We start from the raw sequence: 12386 nt of genomic DNA on the forward strand, positions 1-12386 counted from the left end.
AGTGTTATCATGATGGCCAACAGGATGGTCGTGCAATATTTCTGCGGGAATGGTTACTCCATATTGCCATTATCTTCTCCATTCTTCCCAAAGGGATGGAAATCAGTCTTCATTTTGGGTTCTGTTGATCTTACTCTCTTCCCTAATAGGACCTTCAGCACCGGTGGTTGCTTCACTGGGGTTGAGATGAGCCATTTCCTATTGATCTGACCCGCCTTTGTAGCCAGGATTTGTGCTTAGGGTCCCGGTGGAGAGGTAAGATCTTTACCCAACTCAAAGTCTTTTACTAGCTTGTAGTGTGTCAGATGGATCCATGAAGCCCACTCTGTGATCTTAACTGCAGTTGGTGTTGACAGAAGTACCTGGTAGGGACCTACCCACTTTGGTGATGCCCAGTTTTTTTTCTTCACAATTTTAATCCACACCCAGTCTCCTGGCGTCACTGTCACTTCTGAGGTTTTGGCTTGCTTCTGACCTGAAACAGAATTAAACTGCAACAGATGTTTAGAACTCAACAACTTTTTCATATATTTAGCTAGTGTAAAATCAGCTTCCTGGTCTGATGACATGAGGGGTTTCCACTGGGGTGTGTAATAAGCCCTTCCATACAGATTTTCAAAAGGAGTCAGTCCTTTTGCTGTAGGGACAGTTCTCATGCTCAACAATGCTAAAGGTAAACAGCATAGCCAGGTTTTTCCTGTTTCAGCTATCAATTTCCTTAGTTTGCTTTTCAGTATGCCATTATGCCTTTCAACTAGCCCTGAAGACTGGGGATGATATGCACAATGATTTTTGAGAGAAATACCAAAAAACTTACTCAGCTGCTGTATGGTTTGATTTACAAAGTGCTTACCGTTGTCACTATATATTCTCTCCGTAATGCCAAAGCTAGGAATAATTTCCTTAACAAGTACATACTGTAGCTGCTTCGGATTTTTGGTTGGAAAAGCTTCCACCCACCTGGAGAATATATCTATAATGACAAGGCAGTACTTCTTGTTTTCACATTTGTTCAATTCTATAAAATCCATACAGATAGTGTGAAACGGATATGGTGGTGTGGGAAAACTCCCTTGCTTAGGCTTTATCGCCCCCTGTGCATGGTGTTTGTTACAGATTTGACACATTAAACAAAATTTTTTAGAATAGTTTGTAAATCCGTTTGTTGTGAACACCTGGTTCACCAGCTGTACCATCCCCCCTGTTGAGACATGGCACTGCCCATGGCTCAACAATGCCGCATAGCAGAACAAGTTAGAGGGTCGTATTGGTTTTCCCTCCTCAGAGATGTACAGCCCCTTCTCGAGGATTGCTCCTCATCTTATCCATCACTGTTTTTCTGCTTGTGTAGTGAGTGTCTGCATTGTTTTTAACATATCTAAATTCAAGGTTTCAGAGGGTTGTAATTCCTTATCTAGAAGGAATACCTCTGTAGCTGCCTGTTTTGCAGCTGCATCAGCTCTCGCATTACCTTTTGAAATTATGTCCTGTTGTTTAGTGTGAGCTGTACATTTGCAAATAGCTACCCTTCGAGGCAATTGAATGGATTCTAAGAGATCTAAAATAAGCTGCGCATGATTTATAGGTTTGCCAGTAGATGTTATCATTCCACGGTTTTTCCACTGTTGTGCAAACACATGTACAGTGGAAAAAACTTATTGACTATCAGTGAAGATGTTTACACACTTATTCTTTGCTAAAGTACATGCTCGTGTCAGAGCAATCAATTCTGCTGCCTGTGCAGATAAATGATACGGTAAGGATTTTGCTTCTATCACTTCAGTATCAGAGACTACTGCATATCCTGCTAGGTTCTGTCCTGCAGGGCCCTTTTTGAACGAGCCATCCACGTAGTATGTCACCTCGGCATTATCCAAGGAGACATCCGTGAGGTCTTTCCTAGGTAATGTCTTCTGCTCGATTATTTGCAGGCAGCGGTATGGTATGCCGTCTGTAGGAGTTGGGAGCAGGGTAGAAGGGTTTAAGGTCATACATCATTCAATTGTCATATGAGGTTGGCTCAACAATATGATCATGCAGGAGAGATGCCTAGCAGGAGAGAGATATGCTACTTTTTCTTGCAATAAAATAATCGCGAGTGCATGAGGTACCCTTAGAGTGAGTGGGTGAAAAAAGACTACTGAAGCCGAAGCCTGCACTGCCATTGCTGGCGAAACTACTGCCTGTACACAGTGTGGCAAAGATCGTGCTACTGGGTCTAATTGTGATGAATAGTAAGCTATGGGACGCTGCTTATCCCCATGTTGTTGCGCTAATACTGATGTCATATAACCCTGCTTGCAATCTACAGTCTGGAAGAAACGTTTATGATAGTTTGGCAATCCCAAAACTAGAAAGGAGGCTATTAACTGTTTCAGCTTACAGAAAGCAGATTCTGCCTCTGTTGTCCACTGTAACAAGTCCTGCGCTGCCATAGGTGTCTTGTAAATAAGGTCAATTAAAGGTGCAGATTCCAAAGCATAGTTTGGAATGCAGCTCCGACAAAAATTAGTCATTCCCAAGAAGGGCATCATTTCCTTCTTGGTGGTGGGCTTTGGTGCCTGCAAAATTGCCACCTTCCTGTCCTCATCTAAAGTTCTACCTCCCTTGGATATTACATATCCCAAGTACTTTACCTGTTTTTTCCAAAGTTGCAGTTTGTTCTTATTCACTTTGTGTCCTTCAGCAGCTAGAAATCGTAAACGTGCTACTGTGTCTTCCCTGCAATCCTGCAGGGTGGGGGCTGCTAATAGAATGGCATCAACATAAAGTAAGACCTGACTACCCTTTGGTGGGTTAAATCCTGCCAGGTTACTTTGACATTTCTTGTGAAAATATAGTAGGGCTCTCACAATATCCATGTGGTAATCGGGTATATGTGTATCTTTTCCCCTGAAACGTGAATGCAAACCAATACTGGCTGTCTGGGTGTATTGGTATTGAAAAGAATGCATTACTAACGTCTACCACAGAGAAATATTCTTGTTGAGGTTTTAAGTCATTTAACAAGGTGTGTGGATCCGGCACCATAGGTGCCCTTGGTATTACTGCATCATTTACAGCTTGCAAATCCTGAACCATACGACATTCTCCATTGACTTTTTTGACTGGAAATAAAGATGTATTACACGGAGAATCAGGGGATTCTACTAGCACCCCTCCCTTAAGTAATGCTGCTATAATAGGTTTTATTCCTGCCTCTGCATCCTTTCTTAAGGGATACTGTCTTTTTTGTGGTCTAAATGCTGATTTTGGTGTGGTCTCTGGTATATCTCATAAGGCATTTTCTTCTTCCGTCAGTAGGAGTATCCATCAGCTGTCTCCACAAGACTGCAAATGCACAGCTGGGTTGGCTTGAGTTACCCAATTCAATTTTTGTACTTGTGTTCCCTGTCCTGACAACTCCAGTTCTGTTTGTTTTTCCCATCTTGTAACTCTCTCCCCTTGGTCTGCCCACCGTATGTTTTTATTTTTGGTTAAGCTCACATGTGGTAGTCGATTGGATTTATAGTGTCAAAAACTCCTGGGGCAGCGAACAGCTGGCTACACTATTCCCTTCTGCATCCCAGTATAAGTTTCTCAGTACCAATCTGTTTGTATGATGCTTAAATAATTATTTTTCATACTCATTATCAGGCCCTGGCGTGTTACAAAAATACAGGGTGCAATGCAGCAGGTGCTGTTTGTCAATGTCCTGGGAGGGAAACTTACTGATGGCTACGTTCATCAGTTCTTTGGTCACAGTCCCTGGACCAGTCGTAACCAGGTCCTGACTGTACCAATAAAACATTTCACTTCCCGATTGAACCATAAAGGTGTCAGTTCGTCGCTGCGCTTCCATGCCCTGCATAGTTGGAACTACCGCTATGTTAAATAACTGTATGAGATCCCTGCCTAAGAGATTCACTGGGCACTTTGCAGAAACTACAATCTTACTTCTTTGTGTCAATCCTGAAACAGGATCTGTTATGATGATGTTGCAGGAGAGAGGCTCCCGGTATAGCTGCCCATTCGCTGCTTTGACCAGTATGTAATCAGATGACTCTGAATTGTCTGGTAATTTGGAGGGGTGTATCAGGGTCCATGATGCCCCTGAATCACACAAAAATTTAACCTCACTGCCTTCTACCAAAAGTGTAACTTCTGGTTTTGTATCTGCTAAATAGAGCTCCAAGCTCAATAGAGCCAAGTCTAGTACTTCATCTTCTTCTGTATCGTCATTAATTTCCTGTACTTCCTCTATTTCCCTTTTCACATCCTTGTTTGTCCTTTCTGTACCGGTTTCTTTTAGTGATTCCTGACTATCATATAGTCATTCCTCACCTTCCTTGTTATCCGTTGCAGCCTTCTTATTTTTCCTGCAATCCCTTGCTAAATGTCCCTTTTTACCACATTTAAAACATTCTCCCCTTTTCTTGCATCCTTCAAATTCTTCTGATCGCTGATCAGACTGCTTACATCACTGTGTGTTTTTCCTGCTCTTTTTCCCGGGCTGCACTACATAAACTTCTGCTCTGTCTTCTACGGAAAATACCTGAGCCTTCTTCTTCTTTTTGCTATTAAAATGCCTTTCAGCATGTCTAGCATATTTAAGTAGTGAGTGTAATCTGCTCGTTCGATGGTCGGCCATGTGCTTTGTAATGAAACTGCTTATAGGTGTACTACTACCTTTTAGAAATGCATTTTCACCTGCTGTTCATATGGGGAATCTTGTTTTTGATCTTCAGGAACCTGCATTCCACAGTGGTTGTTAAAACATTCTAACAGTGTAGCAAAATATTGGTCAACTGATTCACCCTCCTGCTGGACACATTGATTAATGCAAGTCCAGTCTGCCCTAGGTTTCCATTTCTCAGAGATGCGGTCTGTAAGTCCCTTCACTCTAGTGTCTAATTCTGTGCTGCTATGTGGGAGGGGTTTTTGTGCAGCATCATGAGGATTCCAGTTGCCACAAATCATGTACCAATCCGGTCCTACAATCTGTCGAACTACTTTTTCTATCTCTTCCCCATTCAAGTTATAACTAAGCCCCATTCCTTGTAAATCTTCTGAAATTTTTCTGAAATTAAGTTTTGGATGGAGAATCCCTTCTGTAGCTTTCCGGATGTCTTCCGGAGTCCAAGGTCTATACACTAGGATAGTTGGAGTCTGATCTTCCTGTCCTGCCTGAGGGTTCGGAACTTCTATGAGTGGGCATATTTATTCTTCTGCAGGTCGTATATCCCTAGCTACCCACCATAATTCAGAGCTTTCTTCTTGATTATTTGCCTTTGTTCGGGACCTAGTTCCGATGGGATCCCTAACTTTAGTTAATTTCAATTTTAAGCTGTCCCTGTCTCCAGTGAGCATAGGATATAATGGGGGTGGATCAACCTGCCCACTCACTTCATATTCTGGTAAAGGAGGGGGAGGTGGAGGTGCCGATGCCATTACCAAGTTATTGTCTTCCTTATCTAAAAACATTGCCTTTGAATCTTTGTTCTTTTGGTCTCTGCGGTTTGTTTCCTCCAGCCACCTGTGTGCCTGGGGAATTCCTAACTGTCATTGCTTTTTTACTTGACCTTTAGAATCAGTTTTGAGTTGTTTGATAAGTTTGATAAGTGAGGATTTTTCTAATTTTCCGTCAAATTCATACTTAATAACCCATTTTGAAAAGTATTTAATATTGTCTGCGCGCTGTGACTGCATATATTTTGCATCTTCCATTAACGGTGGATTTCTGGGTGTCTTTGTACAATTATTACCCATTTTTCCCCCTATTTTTGTTTGCTATGCAGACTGTACAGAAAATATACACACACACACACACACACACACACACACACACACATATATATATATATATATATATATATATATATACATACACACACACACACACACACACACACACACACACACACACACACACACACACACACACACACACACACACACACACACACACACACACGCACACAAAGACATATACCACAACTGGGTATCACTTCCATTACAGTGAAATACACTGGAAGCAAAAACTTAAGCACAGCCCCTAAAAATCAGACCATTTGCAAATCTGGAACTTAAAATTATGTTCTAGAATTTAGTACTAGGTATATGTATTATACACTAAAGAACAGGAAGGCATTAATAGACCTACATATGCACACTCCAGATTAGAACTGCTTCAAAACTTATTCAAATCTTAATTACTGAAAAATAAATGTCTAAAAGTTAAAAATCGGGAATTATATACAGTTCATACTGTGCTCCTTGTTCATAAAAATTAAAAACGAACAAACACAGGAATCTGTTTAATTCCAACCTCACCAGCATGAGTGTTGAGGAAAAAAATAAAAAACAAAGAAACTAGTGGTCTTAAAACTTCATTGATGAGCTTGGTCAAATAATTAATTAACTAGGATTTAGTTTGATCTAATCAGTAGTAGTGTATGGGGTGGGTACTTGTTCTAAAATGCACTTTTATGGCCCTGTTTATACTGTTTGCTTTGAATAGGCTGGTTTAAAATTAAACAATACATACATTTTCTACACCTACTTTAAATCTATAAAAGCTGATATGTGTAACAGTTAAAATATTTCTGATTTTTTGTTACTGAGGATAACTTGCCTGTGATGAATAAAGGCTTGTTCTTTGGAGCACTACCTGGATTTCATGATTTTTGGAAATTATTGTGACTGAGCTAATCAATTATTTTTTAAGACCACTAGTTTGTTTTTTATTTGCTCATAAAAATTAACTTATGACTGGGATACATATAGGGGGATTGGAACATTGATACTGTGCGCAGGGCTGCCCTGATGGAAGCTCCCATCAATAAACCACTGGTTGACAAACTCAATTTGGAATACATTTGTATTGTATTATTCAAATAACCTGCATTGCATCTTACTTATTGGAATCATCCTCTAAACCAGTGATCTCCAACATTTTTTGCACCAAGGACTGGTTTCATGTAACCATGGACCAGCCATCACGTGTTCATAATAATGTGCATAATATTTGTTTATTTATTTGACATATGTTTACCAGGGAGGCCCGACTGGACAAGATGTCCATTTTCAGCCAAGACCAGGGAGAAAAGCTTCAAAGTACAATAAAAATACAATTGGCAATAATTACCAAAAAAAAAGGTGTACATTCTGCTTAAGAGGATAACATTGCTCTACTGTGGTCGAGAGGTACGTAAACCTAAATGGCAACCTTATTGACTTTCTAAGTTTATAAGAGCAATATTTAAAATCTGTCCCTATTATTTTGTTCTATCCAGCATACCTCTCAACTGTACAGATTTTTGCAGTATGTCCAGATTTTTACCTCATAGTTATGGTATATTTTTCATAAAATTGTGGTTTTCTGACAAATCTCTGGCAAAACATTGAGGACTGAAGTCAGTAAATAATGGCACACAATTGAATTTCAGACTTCATATCCTTCAAAAAAAAAATCATGCTAATGCAAAACCTGTTATTCTATCAACTTTCTAAGTTTGTAAGAGCAATATTTAAAAAGTGTTCCTATTTTTGGTACTTTGTCCCCCCATGATTTGTGGCTTTGTCCATATGTTTTGCTCTAACAGGTTGAGAGGAGTACTGTCCAGATTTATTGTGCAAGAGAATGAGTGGTATGATCGAAAAGTGTGCAAACCTCATTGCTGCTGCTGCCAGGGATCACTCTCCCTATTCACTCTCTCTCGCTCTCTCTCTCTCACACACACGCACACACGCACACACGCACACACGCACACACACACACACACACACACACACACACACACACACACACACACACACACACACACACACACACACTTCCAACGAATTAGCTGCTTTTGAGCACACTAGGCAGAAATCCTAACATGTGCAAGCCCTTACTAGTTTTACAAACCCACCACCAAGATCGTGTTTTAACAGTCTACCCTTCCCGATTACTTTTTTAAGAAGTTAGACTGGGTACTGCTTTGTTTTCCTTTCCTGATGCTTTCCATTCTCAGGGCAAAGGCTGAGAAAAAGGAACGCGTTTTAAGTGGAACGTTGGACTTTCTTAACTGACATCTTGAGATGCTGGCAGTAAATGGGGAAACCTATTTGTCAAACCTTATTTTTCAGTCATTGAAGTGAAAAACCATCCTAAAAACAATAACACATTAAAGAAAACACGTCTTTGAGGTTTTCTCATACTTTATTGGTCCCAGTTGACACAAGGAGAAGCAACCAGCATCAGGGCAAAAATGTGGTTGCGATAATACGTAAGTACCCTTTTTTCATACACACATACATTCTGCTTTCATGCACGCATTCATTTACTCAATCAGACAGATAAACACACTCATACACATATATACACACATTCACGTTTTTATTTCACTCCATGCCTGGCGGCCCGGTACCAAATGATTCTCGGCCTAGTACCAGTCCATGACCCGGTGATTGGGGACCGCTGCTCTAACCATTACTGAAGCAGTGCTGGAAAATGTAACACTTGATTTAGAAACAACAAACTTTTGATACTACCAAAGTATGTGTGTTACGGTGGAAAGGCTACTTATGCTTCTAATTTTTGACTTTTCTATTGCCATGTGCTTCACTAAGCATCATTAGCATATGGTGCTTCCAATTATAAACATAAGCATCACTACTATATGGCATTCCTAATTATAAACATGCTGTTCATAGATTTCATACATATTAGAGAACTGAGGTGTGAAAACTACTTTAATGCAGCCACCAGGACTTGGTCAGTCGTTTAAGGGAAGATTGCTGCCCTGCAATTTTAGCTGTCAAACAACATACACTTTTAATACCATTGGAAGTGAGGCAAAAATAAAACTGTTGGATCTTGTAGAGAAACCCTTTGAAGATGATGGAAAAACAAAAGTGTGGGAACTGGAAGAAAAACTCCTCTGAAAGTAGTATTGACCACTTGCTTTGTGCAACTATACTGAAGATATAAGCACATTTGCACTGAACAGGCACTGAAATAAGTGAATGTTCTCATGAAAATACTTGGATAAAAATGTTGTTTTTGGGCCACTCCAAAGGGACTGAGATCCCTTTCCTTGTCTATTCTGGCATCAAGGTACCTGAATTCTCATATGGATATGGCTGCCTTCAAAGAGGCTTCTGAACTGTCCTTTTCTCCTTAACTTTTACCACAGCAGTATGTCTAGAAAAAATGCAAAAAAATGAAGAGAAATATTTTCTCACTTGAAAAGAACCTGAAAAGTACAGTTGTGTAAAATCTTACCATAACAGTAGATGTCCTTCTATTCAGTGCTGTAGTATTTGCTACAGAAGAGATGTCCCACCTGGGGCAGCCCATCACTTGGCCAATATAAATAAGCTTAAAAGTGATCTTGTTTGCACTGTACATCACATTTATGCTCCCCGCAAAGAAAGTAGGCAAAAAAGGGACATAAAGACACAACTACCTAGAACTGAATTGCCCAGGAAGAGAAACGTCATCATAGGACAAAAGAGTCCATGCACATCCAGAAGGGAAAAATGCAGAACAAAGAAGAGGGGGTTGGAGAGAGGGAGAAAATACTGCAGCAGTGAAGAGAAGGGCATCTACTGTTATGGCAAGATTTTCCACAACTGTACTATGTCCTTCTATATCACTGTTGCAGTATTTGCTACAGAAGGGAGACTAAAAAAGCTCAAGAAACAGAATGGGAGGTGGAAGACTGAGAAGAGGCCTCAACAAACCCACATAAAATGGTTTCAGCAAAACCTGCTCTGGCCCTAGAAACCATGTCCAACTTATAATGCTTAGTAAAAGTATGTAAGGAAGACCAAGTAGCAGCTTCAAGGATGGAACTGGTGTCCAATCCCTTGAAGAAGGCACCAGAAAAGGCAACAGCCCTAGTGGAATGAGCTCTTACAGAAGCACACTGAGATTTACCATGAAAAAAATAACAAAAGGAGATGGCTTTAGATATCCAGGAGGAAAGGGTTTACTTAGAAACAGTAGTACAAAACACACACTGTCAGCAGTCAGGAAATCTCAAAAGTGTTGTCTTGTGTAGTCGAACACAAATAGCAGCAACCAAAGAATTCAGCAATAAAATCCACTTTAATAGTAAAACTGGAAAAACATCGGATTGAGTGCTTTCATCCCCTGACTGGGGATTTCATCAGAATCAACACTCTTTTCGTTTAAAACACTCTGGTTAGCAATTTCCCCTTCAGCACACACAACACAGTCAAAGCAGCAGGCAGGTTTCCCTGGGGTATGACCTTTCGAAAGCCTGGGAGACAGCTTTCACTACAGACAGACCTTGGAGGACTGCCATCAACTTGCAGACACATTTACTGGACTTTCTTTGAAACTTAGAAACAGCCAACTCCAAAGACCTGGGATAAAAGGAAACAAAAAGCTAACCAGATGTACAGATAGTCCTAGTTTTATTCAAATAGTACCTGAGCTGTCTGTACAAATCCAAAGTATATAGGAGGCTCTCAGTGACAGACTGAGGAGAAGGTAAAAAGGAAGTGAGCTGTATCGACTGCTTCAAGGATAACTCATTCACCACCTTGGGCATAAAAAAAGGTTTAATAGGAAGGGACACCCTGTCCCTGTGAAAAACTAAAAAAGGAGGAATGGACATAAAAGCCTGGTGCTCAGCAATCCTCCAAGCAGAAGTAAGAGCCAGCAATAAAACAGTCTTCTAGGTACAACGTTGCAAAGGAGCAGCATCTGCAGGCTAAAAAGAAGCCTGAGTCAATTTTTTCAAAACAAAATTAAGGTCCCAAGGAGGAAGAATAGGCTTAGAGACCTAATATGCAGGATACCATTAAGAAATTGCTTGACCTCAAAACAAGAAGTCAAAGGAGGATTCGAGGGCAGATGAGCAGAAATAGCTGACAAATGGGCTTTTATAGATTAATAGGCCAAGCCAAACTGAAGAAACTCACACAAATAAGAGAGGACCAGAGGGACCCCAACTGAAAAAGAGACTTGGCTATGAGCATGGCACTAGACTAAAAATCTCTTCCATCTGGACATATAAGATTTTCTGGTTGAGAGTTTCCTTGCCTCCTGTAAAACTCTGAGCACATCCTCAGAAAATAGGTGCCTGAAACGGATTAAAACCCTATCACCCACAACATCAGATGCAGAGTGGATAAGTGGGGAGGGATGAGAGACCCCCTGTCCTGTGTGAGGAGATCCAACAAGTGAAGTAACTTGCGATGATGGTCCCTGGACAGACTCATTAAAAAAGGGAGCTGGTGCTGTCTCGGACAAAAGGTAGTCACTAGCAAGATTACTGGGGAGTCCAGCTAAATCTTCTGCAAGACTTTTGGAAGTAGAGGAAGAGGAAGGAAAGCATAAAGAAACCTCCCCTTCCAGGGAAAGGAAAGGGAATTCATCTTCCAGGCCAGATGACATGGCACTCTGGAATGAAAGAGAGGAAGCTGCCTGTTCAGCGGGAGGCGAAAAGATCTACCTGAGAAATACCCCACCAATGGACAATGTCCAGAAACATGTCTCTGTGAAGCATCCATTTGTGAGCCAGTGTTTTGGACCTGCACAAAGTCTGCTACAATATTGTGCACTGAAGGAATGTATACTTCCTGAAGAGTTAACTGATAGCTGACAGCCACTTCAAAGCCTGTAGTGCCATCCTGCAGAGGAGGTAAGATTTCATGCCCCCCCTCCCCGGTTATTGACATACCACATCACTGTAATGTTGTGTATGTATACCCATGAAAAGCCTGAAGAGCCAGAATCAGAGCCCTCAACCCTTTGATGTTGATATTGTCTGATTTCTGATGGGGAGGCCAAAGACTGTGTACTTTCAGGTGACCAAGAGATGCCCCCCCAACCCATGTCCGATGCATCACTGAACAGCTCTTGAGTAGGGATTGAAGGCTGAAAGGTCCGGCCTGGGTTGAGAGAGAACTGTCAAATCCACCACTTGAATTAATTCTTGATACAGGGAAGGTTAGGTACTCTGAAAGTCAGAGGGTGATGATGCTGCAGCCAAACTTGACTTGAGGTACCACTGAAGCTTCTGCTTATGCAGTCTGGCAAGAAGAAACATTGAAATATTAGAGTCCATGAATCCCAGGGCCTGAAGAAACTCCTTGACTGGTATGGCAGTCAAAGGAAGCAGAGACTGAAAGAAGGCTGCCAGTGAAAATACCTTTGTAGGAGGAAGAGAGTCGAACATTGGCACCCTCTGAATTCTGCATCCTAGATACACATGATCCTGCAAGGGAGTCAGAATGGACTTTTGGAAGCTGATAGTAAACCCCAGACTTTGAAGAAGAGAGAGGGTGAACTGCAGAGCCTGCAACAATCGACTGGGAGAAGGCACCTGAAGCAACAGGTCATCTAGATAAGGAAAAAGCTGAATGCTTTGGAGCCCGCAGAAAGC

The sequence above is a fragment of the Protopterus annectens genome, chromosome 3.part0 (genome assembly GCF_019279795.1).
Source record: "Protopterus annectens isolate FY-2018-M chromosome 3.part0, PAN1.0, whole genome shotgun sequence".
Taxonomy (NCBI): Eukaryota; Metazoa; Chordata; order Ceratodontiformes; family Protopteridae; genus Protopterus; species Protopterus annectens.